This window comes from Miniopterus natalensis, chromosome 6 (genome assembly GCF_054644295.1).
Source record: "Miniopterus natalensis isolate mMinNat1 chromosome 6, mMinNat1.hap1, whole genome shotgun sequence".
Classification (NCBI taxonomy): Eukaryota; Metazoa; Chordata; class Mammalia; order Chiroptera; family Miniopteridae; genus Miniopterus; species Miniopterus natalensis.
The window spans coordinates 76,479,341-76,499,226 of NC_142086.1; the positions used below are offsets into that span (position 1 = coordinate 76,479,341).

The window sequence follows — 19,886 nt, forward strand, 5'->3', positions numbered from 1 at the left end:
AGGGACCTCTATTTTCTCATCACACAACACACACACACACACACACACACAGTGTTTGTGGGGAGCTATGTTCATATATATGTATGTATGAATGTTTGTGTATATATATGTATATATATATATTTTCAGATGTTTTGATTGTTGCCTTGAGTTAAACAATGTCCCACTCACTGTGACCAAATTAACTTTTGTCTGGCCACTAAGTTTGATTTAATTTAATAAATTGCACTTTGTTGGGATCAAGACAATGGAAAAAATGAAATGGTCAGCAAGAAAATGTTCATCGGTTAATATTTTTTCGATGCTGAAGATAAATGAGAACATATGCAAATGATTTAATTAACAACATTCTAAAACTTGAGTGCTTGCAAGGCATAATTCTTCTTTCTTAAAGTTTTTGTAGGCCTTTCCATTTCAAGAATGCTGCATATATAAAAGGTTTTTTAAAGACACAGTATTCCTTCTTCTGCTACTTAATAGGTAGATAATCACATGTTCAAGGGTAATTTTTTTGCTTTTGGAATTAAGGTACAATAAGGTGAAAAGAGACCCTTAAGTGATTTCAAACGCAATCTTCTTATTTTATTTACCTATTTACCTTTGCTATTGTCTTGCTTGATTCCTTTCACTGTGTTCTTGTGTGTTTTTCTGATCTCCCTTGTACCCCTTATATTTGAAATTCCACTTAATCTTTTTCCTACTAAATCGGTTTTATTTTTCCTTTTTCTCAAATCTTTTGTGATACTTGTTAACCTTCTGTCTCAAAACCAAACTGTCTGTAGTATTGCATGTGACATAGTATCATTAAATAACTTTACGTAGCGCTTTGCTTTCCATTGCATATTGGTGGTTTATGGTAGTTGGAAGATATTGTTTATGATATTTATAAGGATTTTAATATTTTATGTGTTCTATTCATACAGAATTCATAATAATTAAAGACAATAAGACTAGGAAAGCTCTCAGAAAATGCAAACTCCCTCCCCCTTTTAAAACAAGCTCAGATCTCTCCTTTTCAACTCTATTCATTTTGCCTTGGTGAGAAATGACATCACACATTATGGGCTCTGATAACTAAAATATACATGTATAATGCCCATTATAAATTTGAAAAGTAGTCACTCTTTTTTGGAAAAACTGCTGTCTCATTTGTAGAGATTTGGAGTAATAATGAAAGATGGCATAGATTTTAAACTAAGTCAACATACCTAACTCTATTTCCTATTACCTACATTGGTCGAGCTGTCTCTTTTCAGAAAGCTGTGACTATAAGCCAAGGAAACAATGCAGACGTGGGTAATACACATTCTAAATATAAAACATCCAGAAGATGAGAAAATGATGTTCAGATAAAGTAAAAATAAACTGTATTTTATTTTATAAACTTGTATGTTTACAGAAAGATAGAAAATAAAGTGAGGAGAAAGTATAGTTATGTTGAGCACAGTGATAGAGCGCCTAAAGGCCATTGTCAGTGATGTCAACTTCATTAAATGGAAAACACTGAACCCACAAGCGACTGTTTCTGTCAAATCCTACTTTCTACCAAGACGTTATGTCGCTCTCACATTCCTCAGAGCTTTCTCTCACTTACTAGGAAATATGGAGACTCTCAGGAAGGAACCAGGAGAGGCATAAAAGGAAACACATTATGGGAAAGGCACAGGCATGTCCCAAACATTTCATAGGGCAGAGCTGCAGTCAACTCGAATCGGATCAGTTCACAAATCTCAAATGTACAAACGAACAACTTATGCCAGATTTCTTCTAACAAGTCGAACCCCATGCCTCATAGTTACATGCTTTCTGAATAATAAAGTGAAACTATGAAACACGGTTCATGAAGATGAACTAAATGCAACAAAAGAAGCAAATACAAAAATAAAGTGTAGAGCACAATAATAGATGCTACCAGGCAACACCTGATGCTTACTGAGAAGTTGGTGACCGTGAAGGTCTTGCTGAGAACCTACGTGATTTGGTTCTGTCAGTCACCTGATCAGTAAATACCCACCGAATACACATCGCTCAAGAATATGGGGCTAACTTGTCATGGTTCCATGCTCTCGGGGATAATATAGTCTTGCGATGGTAAGTGTATTTGCAAAATAACAGAAGAAAGTCACGCAAAGGCTAAAATTATTGTTGGTTATTAATTATTGTTTTTGTAGCACATACAAAGAAAAGGGGCTGATGTTATTATCACATAATGTGATTTGTATTAAGATTGCGAAAGGCAGGGAGGTTGGTTTCAGTCAAAGAATTGTGGAAGAGAATGCCTCCCTCTCAACTGAGTAACACAACTTATTTTTCATTTTAATATAACTTTTTTTCTGCAGTGGTAATCAGCGGCAGTAGGCAGCAGACAGTGCATAGTTCAGGCTCGAATTGGACATGATTGTGCTTGCTACAGGGAGTTAGGGGCCATCAATTACCGCATTATATTAACAGTTGTATAAAGAATCATGATATGTGTCAATATGTTCTAAAATTTAAAGTTTCATAGATAAATTGACTAAGAGTTACATCTATTCCAATGAGTCTGAAATACGTGATATCTGAACGTGTGAGTGCAGGGTGAGTGAGCGTGTATCATCATTCGCCTCCCCATCTGTGTTGCTAGTGATTTGCAATTTTCTCTCCTGTGAAGGACTGTTAAGGGGCCAGAGATATGGTTTATTTGGCCCACTACCCAGTTGTCCATGCTTCTCATTACTATTAGCATAAGTGATCTTTTCTGAAAACACTGAGGCTCATTAAGAAAAACTCAGGTCTCTGAGACTGCAAATAAAGGACATACGGGCAAAACTGAGGCAAAGTATTGGGTTATGGACAGAGACCCCTGGAACTTCAGAGAACATTCTGGATTCCTAAATAGTAACCTTCAAGGAACTGAGAGTAGCATATGTGTGTGTGTGTGCGTGCACACACACACACGCACACACACACACACACACACAAAGTTACATGAAGATAAATGTTTACACTAGAAATAACAATAGTAGTGAAATAATAGTGATGTCAGAAAACTCAAAGCTAAGTAAATATTTTCATTAATACACTTGTGATCTTTCTGGCACTGCTTTCAGTACCTTATATACATTAACTAACTTTATCTTCACAACTACCTTGTATTAGGTAATAATATCACCCCCATTCTGCAGACAAGGAGACTGAGACACAGAGAGATTGAGGAATGTGCCCAGGGACACATCCCTAGCAATGGAAGAGCCAGAATTTGAACCAGAATAAATTGGCTCTGAAGTCTTTGTGCTTAATCACCACTCCAGGCTCTCTCTCTGACAATTTAACCTCATACTAAAATTTGAGTTTTTAAATCAAATAAATGCTCTGCTTAAATGATTTACTAACCATTTGGGGGAAAATGAAAAATCATCTTAATATCCATGTTACTGTAAGATGCAAGATCTTATTCAGAAAACCCAATGAAATAAAATTAATATATTTAAGAAACAATATTCTAATAAAATTATACTATAAAAAAGGGAAACAATTTGGAAAAATTGAACAGAAGATGGAAAGTTGAAGATGCTGGAAGTTCATCACATAAACAATTGTCTATCTCAGGAACAAATTAGACCAGTGCACAGGAAAGACAAAAAGAGTAACAAGACACTGAATTGGCTACAATCAAAGACCTGAAAGTCAAATGCAGCAGCCACAAAGAGTGGAAGCTAACCCCAAGAAAAAATAGCACAATGAGAAAGACTTGGCAAAAAGCTAAGTGAGAAAGGAGATGCAACGTGACTAAGCCCTCGTCACAGCACGTACATGCACACCAAAACCAACAACTACAAAAGCAACACACCTTAAAACAACAATAACAAATTATCTAGCTGCTGAAATTACAGCAAAGTAATTTTAGCAGCTAGATATTTAACAGCCTCAATTGTTTACTTCCCAATTTAGAAATGATCATATTTGCAAAAAGTTTGCATTGAATACTTTATCAAAACTTTTGTCCACATAAGAACAGAAAACAAAGTAAACGCTTAAGAACTTTCTCTAAACATTTTAGAAAATCTGTTTAAGAACTATCAGTTGGATCGCAAATGACAAATTTGAGACCCAAATGAACTACTTAATTTACAAATTCTCATCTGTTAAGCTGAAGTCTTCAAGTCATAAATTTAATAAAAATCACAAATATACCGGAGGGGAGAAATTCTGTATTTAGCTTTTCATTTAATCAGGCAGAGCCCAATCAATAAATATTTGTGGCATCTTGCTGTACAGGTCTGGTTTTATGCTTCTTGGTTTTGCCAAAATGCAAAACATTTTATTCTTATCCTACACTTTAACGATTGAATAGCAAGACTGGCTGTCCATTATTCAAATTTAATTGTCTTTAAATCCTAATCTCTAAATAGCCTCTGTTAAATAGGATGCTATTGATTCAGTGATCTATAGTTAAATCAGTGACATGCAATCAATATCAGAATTGAAGGGTTTAACTAAGAGTTCTCCATATAGTTCAGGTCAAGTGTAATTCTTAAAAATGCGCTTTCTCTATACTTTTAAATTATCCCAAGATTTCGAATTTGAAATCTTTGAGAGTCTTCAGGTCTCAGGCATGGGAATTTGCCTGGGGGTGGGGGCAGTAAAGCATGAACCTGGGTGAATACGTAATGATACGTTCCAGGTTTGTTTCTCCCCAGCTAACATTTGTCTCCCTGGCACTGTGAAGGGCAGATCAACGTTGATTATGAAAACAAACACGATTAACACTGAAGCAGCATGTGTTGGCATTGCTGCAGCCTCGTGATGAATGAGCCGTAAGTGATGCCAGCACCTGCTCTTGATGAGGGTGCGTGACACCCACCCCCACGGGGCAGGGAGGGCCCCCACGCTGGTGCATATCTCACCAGTTACCGTGGTTGACGGAGAATTTCTCTCTCTCAGTCTCGTCTCTGATTACTTCCATATTTGTTCATTCATTCATTCATAGCATGAGCGACGGCTTTGAGGTATATATATTCAGATGTAAGCGGTCTATACATGTGACCCTGCTTTAGCCACATAGGACAATATCAAGTTACCCTAAGTCCTAGGTGACTAGCAAGCGTGCTTCCTTACCTGAATAATCCCTTCTAAAACACCGTTGTTATCTTACTTGGGTCTGATGTTGATTGAAATTATCATGCATCTCAACTAGATTGACTCTATTTGACAGTGGTTAAAGGGGTTATTAACTTGTGGCATTTTATAAAGACTATGAAAATAAAATGAGAATAATTGAATATATGTGATGGGGTGTTCTAGAATTAACATATAAAATACTTGTCAGTATGAATGTTTCTATATAACGTGACAAAGTATAAATATTTCTATATAATGTGACAAAGTATAAACATTTTTATATAACGTGACAAATTATAAACAACATAGTTCTGATCTTATTACAGTATTTTTTCAGCAAGGAATAAATGACTGGAGATGGAGTGACTACTACAGTGGCCTCCTCCCCTGGTTTCTATTTTTATATCATTGAAATCTATTATCTTCACAACAGCCAAAATAAACATTCAAAAATATGTCAGAGTATGATTTCCTCTGCTTAAAATCATTCCACAGCTTCCTAATACACTAAGAAAAATCCAGATTCCACCTGGCCTACCTAATAAGACCCTGCTTGACCTGGCCCTGCTTATTTCTCTGAGCTCATCTGTGGCCATATGTCTGACCTCGCTCATTCTTGCTTTTGACCTTTATTACTCCTTCTTGCAGTGCTTTTCCCTTGGGTTCTCATTTGGCTGACGTCTTCTTGTTGCTCAGTCTTTGTTAAAACACCCTTTTCTCAAAGACACGTTCTTTGATCCACCTTTTCCCCTCGATTGTATTATATATTCCAGCCATATAATCTTCATATCACTATCTGAGATTATTTTCTCCATGTATGTGTATACTTGCGTATGATCACTTATCTTTTCCACTAGAAGGCAAGTTCCATGATGACAGAGACCTGGCCTGTTGAAGTCATCCTTTGGACCCACTGTCTGGTATATTATAAAGTATTATTAATTATGTGTTAAAATGCAGGAGCCATAGCACAAAGAGCCTTGTACCCTTGTAGGTCATGTTGTAGAGATGGAATCGTATCCCAGAACAACAGAAACCATTAAGAGATGAGATCAGTAGAAGATTGTCATAACTACTAAAGAAAGCTTTACAGAGGAAGAAGTATCTGAGGTAGCGCTTGAAGAGCAGGTGACCTTTGCAAGAAGGAAGAAATACACTCCAATGAGAGGGCTTGAATGAGAGGATAGTGGGTGGTGCCGGAGGGATGGTGCGTGTTCAGGGTACAGGGAGCGAGTAGATGAGTTTGTCTGTCACAGAAGTTTCCTTCAAGCCAGTAACAGTAGAGGCGGTGACATGTCTTGCTTGGCAATGCGATTTGGAATTATCTTTTAACGAGTCGTGTTCTTTTAAAAGTGGAGAGCAACGTGATGAAATTCATAAGAAAAATTATCTTGAAAGAATCAAAATCCTCCTGGTTCTTTAGACCCCAAGCATAAGGATCATGTCTTAATTATGGGCCCCCATGATGAGAGTAGTAGAAGGATATCCTAGAGGCAGTCTCACTCAACCCCTTCAGTCTATAGGAACTCAGGTCCAAGGAGGCAGGGATACCCTCCAGATCACAGATCATTAATTTAGAATTAAATCTTGTAGCATATATTCAGGGGGTGCTATTCTTAAACTGATCTCCCCCAATATATCCAGTATTCAAATCATTTTAAAAAATGGTTCATTTCCCATCTAAAATTTCTCGATTAGAGGTAGAGCAACAGTTTCAAAACTGCTTCCCTGGGTGATTTTGAATTCTATCATACACCAGGTGTCCTTTCTGTGAAAAACATGATGAACTACCTTATTCATACTGGAGATATAAGGATACTAACACTGATTCAGGGTGTATGTCAAAACTAAAGTATTTTTGCCTTCTTAAAATGTTTGTGGGGGATGGTAAAAAATTCTTCTGATAAATATTGCTCTGGAAAGTCATTAGGAGCCACCCACACTGTGTAAAGAAATACTGCAAAACCAGCGTCAATGTTCATATTTACAATTCTTAAAAAAAAATTGGAACACCTGTGGAGTATAAAGTAATAAAAGACTCAGAACATTCTTCCATTTCATTTAAGGGAGAGAAACAGACACATAAGAAGCTCTATTGCAAGAACAAAGGGATTTTGTATATATTTATTATGTGTAAAGGAATTTCTTGTCTATGAATGCCTACTTATCACTAACAAGCTATGTAACCTTATACTATCCACAGCATTCTAATACTCAATTTACATCATCACACCAAAGAGCTAAATAAATTAATTGGAGACACCAAAAAAAATTTTTAAGTTTAAAACAATGGACCAGAAATTGTTCAAAATCTTCTCTTTCAACTACCATTTTAATTACAGATTTAAAAAAAACACCAACATTTTGTTTTCCTGGTTTACTCTGTTGCACCAATTTGTGATTTGGTCTTCACTTTCTTTCCCAAGAGTATATAGTCATGATTTCAAATTCAATTTGGGACTCTTGAGTTTCTTTGCTACATTAATACATTACTTGCAGACGTGCTGATCAGTATGCAAAGGTTGGAACTCTTGTGAAAAGATTTGAAATCCCTTTATAAAAATTTTACTTTGGAGAAAAAAATGATTATGCCAGTTTGAATAACATGAAGTGAATGTCTTTTTTTCCCTTCTGTTTAGTGAGATGCTCCCTTTCTTCAGCCTCATATGTAGTTAAGTGCAAAAACAATACAACTAACTGCCCTAGCTCAGGCTGCTGTACAAAATACCAAAGCCTGTGTGGTTTCAACAACAGGCAATTATGTCTCACAGTTCTGGAGTCTGAGACGTTCAAGATCAAGGTGCTGGCAGATTCCGAGTCCGGGGAGGCCCTCTTCCAGGCCTGCAGACAGCCGCCTTCTCTTTGGATCCTCGCATTGCAGGGAGAGGGCAGACTCTGGTCTCTTGCTCTTTTATCACATCCTCAGGGGCTTCAACCTCATGACCTCATCTAAGCCTAATTACCACAGAACGGCCCCACCTCCGAATGCAGCCATGCTGTTGATTAGGGCTTCAATTTAGGACCAGGGAAGGGGTACGGGGGGAGAACATTCTGCCTATAACAAGAACTAAGCACATATTGTAAGTTTTCTAAGTGTTTTAGAGCTTTTATCTTCTTTGACCTTGATATTAGAAATAGTACAAAACCTTGCCCTCAAGAGCCTGAGAAATCTGCCACTGAGCGACAGGTGACTGCAGAGGGGCCAGGACATGTGCACCCAGCAGACTTTGGGCCCGATTCTAATGGATACCTCTAGCTTTTATCTGTTTGCATATTGAGATTTCTAGCAATAAGTGATTTGAGTAAAGAGTTCTACTATTTTGGTAAACCGAAACAAACAATTTGAAAACCACTGGTGTAGCAGGAAAAGAATTAGACTTCATCTGGGATCTGGTCTGGCCAGCCTTTCCATCAAGGTTGTGTGATCTTGGGCACATCTTGGAACCTCTAGAAGCCTGTATCTTTCCCTTTGCCTGGGTTCTATCATAGAGCTGCTAGAGGTGGTAAATAAACATGCCCTTCAAATTGAGATAAAGGGGGGTCTGTGGGTGAAGGAATTGAAAACCTTGGCATTAATCATTTTACCAGTCTTTTATTCTTGTAAGACAGATGGCTGTAATGAAAATGAAGATGGGACCTGTGTCCTTCGTTGTTTACTATGTGCATGACACAGACTAGATAGTTAACGAACATTTTGTGAATGAATTAAATGAAAAATACACACACAATAGTAACAGTAGTAGAAATGGAAAGCTGGGAGCAGCTATTGACTCCTGGACTTAAAATGCCACTGAGATATCCCAAAGTGGCCAGGGGACTCTTAATTTCTGTCTCACAGGCTCCTATTTCGGGGCCATTACGACTGCCAAGATGTTGAACTGGTCTATGTTCCTTTGGGTTCTGGCTGTGGACAGGAGAAGCTACTGGGGGAAACAGCACTTGAGCAGAGCCCTTCCGGAGCTGTTGTGGAGGGGCAGTTCATCTTCTGATTAAATATGAATGGGGAAAGAGCAAGCTGCTTTGATAAATCAGGACCATGGTATGATGTTTGGATATATCTGAAAAATATCTTAGACCATTCAGTGTGCATCGAGAGAGTTTGCCTTCTGGCCAGTCATTTTTACTGCCATTTATAGTTTAAGGCACACAGACTCACAAAGGAGGCTTTGTCCTTGGTGAGCCAGTTGAATGGGCTTAACCTTGGGAGCACTCAAAGCTTCTTCATGGATGATAACTTGCTTTCTGGCCCTTCCCTGGGGGTAAGAATCACCTCCAAACTCTGGTTCTGGGCTCTGTCCTCAGTTTGGTGTCTGCCTCACTTGTAACCAAGAGAGGAAACAGTTCCCAGAAACCCCAGCCTCCCATTTCAACATGCACCCCGACTAGTCCCTCCACTTCTTTGTCAGTTGTATTGCTTCTATACTTGGGGCAGCCAAATCAGCCATAAACTAAGCCCTTTCCATAACATGACATCAAGGAAAATTGAGGTGCGAGAACTTGTTTATTTTTAAATCTCTAAAATAGACACGAAGCTTGAACCACTAGACTATGTCATAGTCACCTTCTCAAGACTTTTATCAGCGACAGGACACTCCACACTCGGCCAGACATTACTAAGTCATACTATCTTGGGTTGCACGTTACCTCTGCTTAATGCTGCAACTTACATTTTCTTCCACTCTTCTCCCTTCCCAAGTACATGGAGCTTTTTAAACACATTCACTAAGCATGCCAAATACTCTTACCAGAATAAAATTCTCCTCAAAATAACAGCATGCATCCATGGTATCGCACTGCAGCTTTACCTTTTCGCAAGTGCTCGTCCAAGTCTTCTGACAGCCATTGGTATCCGTCATCATAATCATCCACATTTTATAGACGAAGCCAAGGGCACCTAAGCAATTAGATGGCATCTAATGCCCAATATTCTTCTGATAAGATATATTTGCTATGGAAGGTTGTTAGGGACCACCTACACTGTGGAACCATATGTTATAAAGCCAGCATCACATTTTACAGTCACGTTCTAAAACTTTATTTTACTGGAACACCTGTAGAACATAAAGTAACAAAATAACCAAAATAGAATTTAATGAAGTGAAGGCAAGACTGTTCTTGGCTGGAAAGACTCTTCCAGGCCCCTGTCTTTTTACTCCCCTCAAACAACCTTTGTCTGATAACTGCCCAGCTCACCCTCACTTGCAAAGGGCCAGCTCTGTCAGCCAAAGGAAAAAGATCGGCCGGTGTATTTTTCTACACTGACCACCTGTCTTTTTCCACATTTAGACATAATTTGTGCTGCTAAATAGGGTTGAGCCCTAGTCACTCAGACTAAACTCTAAATTTTTAACTGATACTTTGTTTTTAACTGCCATAAGTCATTAGTTGTTAGGATGAAAAGGCTGGTTATTTTAAGCACCCAAATTTGGTAAACAGGCCGGAGAGAACTTTTCCCTCTTTATTGAAAGCCGCGGGTGAAACCTCAGGCTGCTGCCATTTGAATTTCACCGCGGCGCTCAGGGCCCCGCCGGGTGAGCTCCTGCGCCCGCCTGCGGGGAGGCTGGCACTCAGCCTGTCCCCACCGCCCGCAGGTGGCGGCCGCCAGCACCGCAAGCGAGGAGCCCTGAGCCTGCAGGACTCGGCTGCTTCCCATTCCTGCTCTTTAGTGGCTTTCCTGCTTCGCCACCTCTGAGAAAGCCACGGTGCCCCGAAGAAGGAAACGCTCCAGCATCAACAGTCGGGCCTCTGCAGCCTCTCAGCACTTTCCCTCCCTCCATCTAAGTCAGATTTAAAGAAAAAAAAATCTTCCACTAGACCAAGCCCTGCCTGTGCTTCTGACTTTTCTACATGCTGTTAAATTTGTGCAGAAACTACTCCCTGGTCTTATCCCGTTTGCCCTCTTCTTACCCTGCTCTTAGACTTATGTAAGTGTCCTTTCCTTCCAAGTGGTGGCCCAACACCATGTACCCTGTGTTAACTCCAAACTTCCTCTGTATCAGCATTGTCTCACTTTAAAGAAAGAAGACTACTCATTTACCTAAAATGCCTACGGACTAATTGGCATTATTTGTGACTTTTTATACAAATATGCGTGATATGTATATGTGTACATGTATATGCAGACACAAGAATATGTGTGAGAAAGCATATGTGTTTGGGTGTGTACACACACACTAGACACACACGTACGTATACGAGTATATATTCATCTTTGATTTTGTTAGGTTAACAGCTATTTTTTAGTCTCCTTTTCCAAAAGCTAACCTTTGGGAACATTTTTGATTCAAGGACAGAATTATAGCAACCTGCCCCTTTACTTCTGCAGCGTTCCAGTTTTCAAGAGAATGGCCCTGGTGATTTGAAGATTTAACAGTAACTATGCTACACTGTTTTATTTTGTTTATTTTGTATCACTTCAGAACTAGAAATTGAAAAGTTTAAAAGGCGGAGAGACAATAAAGAGAGAATGTGATCATTTCTGGGTGTATGAATGCGTTAATCCCAAGCACAGAAAGACAGTGAAACATGGAACCAGGGAAGTGTGCCTAGAAATAATGGAGTAAAGTTTAGAGGGGAAGGCTGGGTTCTTCCACCTGTTAGGGAAAGGTGAGGAAATAAGGGCCCTTGAACATGTTTGTTCTATATAATTCAGATGAAGCCTAAAATAGTTGTCATAAGTACAATAACAATGTATATCATCCTAAAAAAATAAGAAGAAACTAAGTAAATGCGTAGCATAGGTCTTTGTTGAGGAAACAATAGGGAGATTTTGAGAGAACACTATATTAGAGGTATTGTTATTAAAGCTTGAGAAATACCAAATTGACTAAAATGTTGCTCTCACCCTGAGAAAGCCCACATTCTAGTTTAAGAGAAATAGAAATAAATATTACAGTCCAGACATATGACCCAGATTCTTGAAAATATTGAACATGAGCCATAAAGTCTCTTGGGAAAGTTGCAGGATTCCTTCCAGAAAGTAGTTATATTTAACCTTCCTGAAAGCATGTGTGAAATGAGGAGCTAGGACAGCACCCTGGAGGAGATATTGCTTCCTCCGGACCCCAGCGCTGCATGTGCCCCTGGACCACCCCCTTCGTGAGAACGCGGCTCGGAGCAGCCGCCTCGGCTCCTGCCTCCACCTCCTGATGGCTACTAATCTGAAATACTTTTCCTGCAACATCACTGTGCTCTCAGCGACTACTTTTTCATTGTTTTCTCTTGCTTTCTATTCCATTTCTGTTTTGTTTATCCATTCCAAGCACAGGTGGGAGCTTATCTAATAAATTATCTTCACAAAACATGTGCCAAAGATTTTAATAGTTCTGTACAGGTTTTCTCTAGTCATAGCTGTGGTTTCTATGAATTCCAGGGTGATCCCATTATTCAAGTTATTGATCTACGTGTATACTCAAGAACATGTATTTCACTCCCCCAACTCTAATAATAAAACTGCTTTTGGTGGCATTGTTTGATAAAGGCCATCAGGACGTATTTGTGGAAGCGTTGTTGGGTTGGAAGTCCAGGGGGACACTCGGCACAGTTACCCAGGAGTAACCCCTGTTCCGTTAGCATCTGAAAGAGGAGTGTTACTTTGCCTGAACATTCTGAACCCCAGTTCAGAAAACGTTCTTGAGGTGGGTGTTTGTACAAACAACAGAAAAAATTAGTTGAGAAAAACAACACTCTAGACTAATTGATAATATTCTAAATAGTTATATATAAGCATATATAACAATTCTTTGCAGTTACTTTAAAGCTACGTAATCACTGTGTGTTCCTTATGTTTATTATTAAATTTTCCATTGAGGATATTGATAAAACATGTATCTAGCTAGAACCTGCTAAAAGAGACAAACAAATGAACAGTTTCTTATATTTATTTGAAACTTTGTTTCATTTTCTTGTTTCTGTGTTCCCAGTTGGTCTTCCTTCTATGCCCAATGCCTGTGGTCATTTCCATGGAACTGGTCACATGTGCTTGCATAAAAGTCGATGTCTTCGATATATTAGTTGCAGAACATTCCCTCTGAGTGCAATTGCTTAAAGTACATCAACTGTATTTTTTGTTTGCTTGATGTCTTTGATACTTATTAGATTAGCTACTGGGAAAAATCCATTTATGTGCAATTTAAAATGGACTGTCTCTTTCAGAGCTTTTTAACTAACTCTTTATAGCAGCTGTTGGAGTCACCGGGCAAGAGTGATAATAGACATGGGAGGGCATGCTTCATACACTGCCTTGAAAATTGAAGGAAAAATCCCTTCGTGTTCTAATTGAAAAGTCTTCCCACATTACTCAGAAAATAATTAGAGAGTAAATGATTTCTATGTTTGTATGATTTGGGTCTGGGTAAATTTGATTTCAACTAGTTCAACTTTTGAAAATCTAACATGAGTACATATTTTACCTTTTGAACTTTATATTGAAATGCCCTCAATCAGCCATTACCTGTCATAAAATAATAATAATAAAAATAATAGCTTAACATATATCGTGCACTGTTTTGACTATTTTCCAACCAAGAACATACTGCAGAGCCCAGATGATACCTGATGAATTATATTAAGTATATTGTACAAGCGAAGTGTCAAAAACTTTGATGAATTAAAACTATTATTTTAAACAAAGTTTTCACCTTAAAACTATTCGGGGGGCAGGGGGGTATGACTAATTGATTTAAAATGATTTCAATTAACTTCTAGTTTCTAAACTGAAATCTGGGTCAGTCCAGAGGACATGGCTTACCTTTATAGCTAGATTTTTCTATTCCAAAATCATGTTCATTTAAATAATTAAAGACCCCCCCTTTTTTTTTAAAGAACAATTACTGCAAGATGGGGCGTTGAAAGTGGAGTGCACTGTGGTGCTTTGTGCCTGATCGCTGCAGTGTGTTAACCAAGAGGCATTAAAAGAGACAATTGCCAGGTGTTCTCATGAAGACATTTTGACTTATGCTTTCCAACCTCTGGCACCTAGCACAGAAAAAAGGCTGGTTGCTTTGATGCTATTTTAAGTTGCAAAAATCTGCAATTTTATTGTTTGCAAATGCTAACCTCTTCCCCAAATACCCAATTTCCTTAATTATGAAGAACTTTTTTACATTGAAATAGTCGTCTTTTTATATATTGTAAATTAAAAGGTAATATAGTTTGTGGATGATACCTCTAAATAGGATAAGAGTGGAGAATTCAGAGGTTCCTCTTTTTTTGCCTCACCCTTTCCTCTGCCCCAATCAAGACCTTGGCTACATAGAATTTAAAGTGCTTGGTTAGGGAAAGATTAATAGTAGTAATGCATACTTATACTTTGCTCATAAAGTACTTTTCAGATAAGTTTATAATTTATATTCACTCAATATATTTATTTTTAGAAATAGTGTTTCACCAGGGGTTTTAATTTTGGTTATTGGAGATATATTTACGCAAGACACAGATGGTATTTTTATCAGTCTATATTAAAATAGCCTTTATAAATTAGTTTTTAATGATTCCTTTAAGAAATATACATTGTGAGTGGGTAACTGCTGACAGTTGGAAGTAAACACAAATTGTAAATGGTTTTTGATGGTTAGCCTAGGTAAATAAGTTTATAGCTACTAAAACTTTAAATAAAGAAATACATTTACAAATATTTAAGTAAATAATTCTTTTTTTACCATAAAAGATGTCAAGTGGCAGATAATTTGCTTTTAAAAAACTTCTTCCCTCCCTTCAAAATAGATGGATGAACATATACCAAAGAAAACTATCTCCTCTGTGTTATAAATATTTGGTATATAGCTAAAAGTTGTTTTTATTGAGTTTATTTTTAAATGCGACATTACAAAAGTTGCCTACTTGATTAGGACAAGAACAGGGACTTTTGGTATCAAAACAATTTCTCTAAATTGTGTTCCACCTAGAATTAGAACAGATTTATCTAGGACAGATGTGTCATTCTCTCTGGAATATAAACATAGGATCTAAAACTTGACCTTGTCCCTTTTAGTTTCTCTTTCCTCTCCTAAAATACCGTCTCTCCTGTTCATGAAAGGTAGCTTCCAAGTGATAGTTTATCCATGAGTATTTCACAAAGTAACCTTAAGTATATACACATCAAATCCATTTTATAATATATGGTTGGGATATACATTTAATAATATGTATTAGTGGTGCATTTTAGTCGTTCTTAACATTTTCTTCCCTCCCTCCTTTCTTTCCCCCTTCTTACACCATATATAAGAATAAACTCAAAATGGATTAAATAATTAAATGTATGACTCAACACCATAAAACTTGTAGATGAAAACACAGGCAGCAAATTCTCTGACATTTCTATTAGCAATATTTTTTTCTGCTATATCTCCTCAGGCAAGGAAAAAAAAGAAAGTGGCGGGGGGACAGCAGAACCCACAGATGGGATTACATCAAACCAAAGCGATTCTCTCCCACATCAGCGATCTGATCCGCTGCTTCGTCTGATTTGCTCATGATACCTTCTAGTGTAGTCTTCATTTCAGTTACTGTGTTTTTCATTTCTGTTTGGTCCGTTTCTAGGCTCTTTTTTTACGCCGACTCTCTGTTTGTTGAAGTTTTCATTGAATTCACTAACTCTCCCTCTAAGAGCCTCGAGCATCCTGACAACCGTTGCTGTGGACCCTGAATCTGGTCGTCCGCGTGTCTCCATTTCATGTCGTGCCTTTTCTCGGGGTTTCTCCTGCTGTTTCATTTGAGACACGTGTTGTTGTTTCGTCTCCCCACTTCGGCTGCCTCTCTGTACTTGTTCCTGTGTATTGGGTGGATGTGCTCTCTGTCCCAGTCTTGGTTTGGTGGCCTAAAGAGCCGTTGTCCTGCGGGCGTAGTGGTGCAGCCTCTCTGCTCACCGGAGCTGGGTGCTCCAGGAGTGTCTCTTGTGTCCGCTAAGGGGCCCCCCTGAGGTAGCTGAGTCCTGGTTGCTGTTGGCCCCTCTGCGCATGGGGCTGACCCTCAGGCCGGCTGACTGTGAGCGCCGACCTGACCACAGTGCGCAAGCTGCTGGGTGAGAGCTGCCCACAGCAGATTCTTTTGACCTGTTACATGGACACTTGATCATCACATTAAATATTGTATAAAATTTTATTTAGTGCCCAATATTCTATCATCTCCTATGTCAGCATTAACCATTGTTGTGAACTATTAAGTGATTTTGAGGAGGTAATTATTTAACAGCGTGCACCAGCTAGCAGAACCAGCAGTGTACACAGAAGTGCGCAGCAATGGTGATTCATTTCTTCAATTTGTTGAGCACCTGTTATGTGCCAGGTACTCTTGGGTGCTGACAATGCAGAACTGAAAGAAAAAGACAAAACTCCCTGCCATCGTGGGAGATCTGAGGAGCTGGCCATGTGTGTATCTAGAGGAAAAACACTTCTTCAGACAAGAGGAACAGAAGGCTGTTTCCTCCCCTACAGGTGGCTGCCCACACAAAGCTTGCACTTAATTTTAAGGAAGAGAGTAGGGGGTGAGAAGCCAACACTCATTGCTTGGAGAAGAAAGAAGACCTATCTTTGCTTCAGCAATCCTGTTATTACTCTGTTCTATCTAATATTTTCTTATATCTAAGAATTCCAGTATTTTAAAATGAAGTATCATTCCATTCTGTCCATCAAAGGTTGACTGAAAGCTTTTTCTAGATACTATGACAAACAATACTTTTTCCCCATGAATTTGCTTAATATAGTGGAGAGGGAATATTAACAAAATTGATGAGAAAGAAATTGTAATAGAAACATGGAGAGAGGGTGACATTAGATGCATTCTTACCATGAGCAGCAACAATCAAGTTCAGCATTTGCCTCAAGACTCAGATATTCCCAAAGCATTCACTTGCTAGAGAGAGGAGAGCTAGCTAAGCCAATTACGTAAATTATTGTTTGTGTGGGATGACTTGATTATAGAACTGTTAGAAAAAGACTGTTTTTCCTAAGACTTGTAAACCCCCAAAATAAAAAGTTGTGTTGAAACATACTTTTTGCTATATAGTGTCTGCCATATGTTCGACAATTCTGATCATATACGTGAGAAAGGATAATCTTAGTTTTGCTTAAGTGTGGCTGCAAACCAAAAATAATTATGATTGTGTAAATAGCCTGCTGAATGTGCCAAAAAGTCTTAGTTAACATATGTATGATTAAGATATATAATGGCAGATATGATAAATGACTTTAACCTATTACAATCACAAAATATGTATTTCTATTGCAATTACAAAATGTATATTTAGAATGATTTTACATTTACAAAATATATTTTTCTCTGTAAAACAATCTGATGGCTATCCATGGGCATTGTGAAATGAAGTTTGACATAGTAATATTTTCATTTTTTCTGCTGATCCAACCCTAGTGCTGGACATTCATATGCTTTTCCTTCTCAAGCTACACACCAAATATGATCTGCTTAGAAATCACTTATAGATCCAAGCACCTGAAACTATGAACCAATTCAAAGTATGGAGATTGCATAGTTATATTTCAAGAAAGTGCTGCAACGGTTGGCTTGTAGTTAGGCCTAGAGATCTGTGAAGTACCCAAATATTTTCAAACCGCTACTCCATTTCTTATACTTGAAATGTGGCCTTTATCATCTTTTTTACATTGGGAAAGCCCCATGAAAACTTTCTGAGTTTCTTTTTATTAGCTTATTTACTGAAATGCAATACGGGCTACTTTACATGTAAACAAGGAATTTCTTTCTTTAGAACCAGGCTTGTTTGATATTATTTTCTTTTTTGATTCTCACCCAAGGACATTTTTTCCATTGCTTTTCAAAGAAGGGAGAGGGAGAGAGAGACACACACACACACAGACAGATGGACAAGACATCAGTGAGACACGTCAATTGGTTGCCTCCTGCATGCACCCCAACCGGGACAAGGGATGGAGCCTGCAGCCGAGGTACATGCTCTTGGAGGAATTGAACTCTGGACCCTTCAGTCCTCTGTCCGATGCTCTAACCATTGAGCCAAACCGGCTGGGGCTTGAAATATTTTCTTATATATTATATATTGCTACCTGGTTCTGGGCATTTTTCAGCTGGTTGAATTTTTTTTAATTTAAAAAGCAATATGCTACATACAACTACATAGTCAAATTTTGGTTTCTTACTACTTTTCGATACAGTTCTTCACCTTTTGTGTCTGTAGTTAGAAATCTTTCATTTTTATCTACTTTTAAATAATTTCACACTTGCAAAACAGTTTGAAAAATACTACAGAAATTTGTTATGGTTTTGAACCAGCTTCCCCAAATGTTAACATCTGATTATATAACTAAGGTCTTTTTTTTCTTGGTTCAGGATCCAATCCCCAAATCACCTTAGTCTCCTCCAAGCTGACATCTCAGTCTTTCTTTGCCTGTCATGACTTGACAATTCTAAAGAGAACTAGCCAATTATTTTGTAGAATGTCAGATTTAGGTTGTTTGATGTGTAGGCATGATCATATCCTTTGAGAAATATATGCATAGTCTTAGGAATATTTGTGAAGATTGTTTGGGTGGAAAACATCTGTTTCTCCAAATGCTTTGTTGAATCATAGTCTTACTTTCCATGTGGTAAGAGTATATATTTTAGAGTTTTTGAAAAACCCAGAAAATGTCTTATAGTTCTTTGCAGGTGTTTTGTTTTTGTACTATTTCTTTGAAGGGTTTATAACGAGATTGTGTTCTAAAGCTCAGTAAAGTCTCTGTTGACAGGAATATGCATCTTTTATAAAAAAATATTTTTTAAACATGAAAGTATTTTTTAAATCACACACATTGCATATTGTTTTTTTCTTGGTAATCGGTAGTAGTATCAGACAACTCAAGATGCCCAAATTTAATTGTTCGAAGCGACCTATTCATTGCCTGGGTTGGAAAATCTTAGACTTCATTGGTGCACCTCTTCAATGAATATCACAGAGAAGCCACATTTAAAATATGCTCCTTTTAAATTAAGATTGTTAAAGGTTTTCTTACGTGTTTGCCTTTCTCCTTTTATGTTTCTAACATGCTTTACTCTCTGGAAAACTCTCCACCCTGCCTTTTCCCTAGCTTCTCCACTCATTTCCACCATTTCCTGCTCTGAGCAGTTGGTCAAGTTGCAATCTGATCTTTCCCCCACCTCTCTGTGGAAGCTGGCCCCCAGTCTGCTACTTGGGGACCTCACTGAACAATGTTGGCCACGTTCTTTCTTCTGAAGCGCTTGCCTCCTCCAGGATCCCTGGGCTCCGCCGCTGCTTCCCAGGGTGTCCCTGCCGCCCTCACCTTCTCTAGGCTGCTTAGGGACACAGGCGTCCTGTCGGTTCCTCGCCACGCCGCACGTGCGCTCTGGGCAGCCGCAGGCCCTCAGATCCTTTCGAGAGCCTCAAATCTGGGATCTGAATTTTCCGTGGGTACTTCAAACCCAATAAGCCATTAAACTAAAATGATCACTCCCCCGTTGAACGGGAGCTGCTTAGTTCTCCCACCCCCACTCCTGGAATTGGGGTGAAGTGAAGTCCACTAGTCAGGCTCGCCCGTCGCACGCGGTCCGCTCCCTCCTCGCCTGCACTGTCCCCTTCATCTGGGTTGTCCTCCCTCCCTCTTTCTACGTCTGTGCGTGCTGATTTTTCACTTAAGTGCAGTTCAAATAATTCCTCAATGAGGCCTGCCCTGATCACCTCAAAAATAATTGAAGGGCTCTCATGTTTGTAATTAATTCTGTGTCATATTTTATTATTAGTTGTAGACATCCCTGTATCGCTTTCCTCAGTGGATTATAAACCCCTCAAGTGGTTGTTGTGG

The 19,886-nt window shown here is 38.5% G+C and overlaps 1 long non-coding RNA gene across 3 annotated transcripts in view; it reads left to right on the forward strand.

Annotated features, from left to right (window-relative positions):
* LOC148092953 (uncharacterized) overlaps positions 1–19,886 on the forward strand; it is a 305,626-nt gene that overhangs the window by 116,077 nt on the left and 169,663 nt on the right. The window lies entirely within an intron of this gene.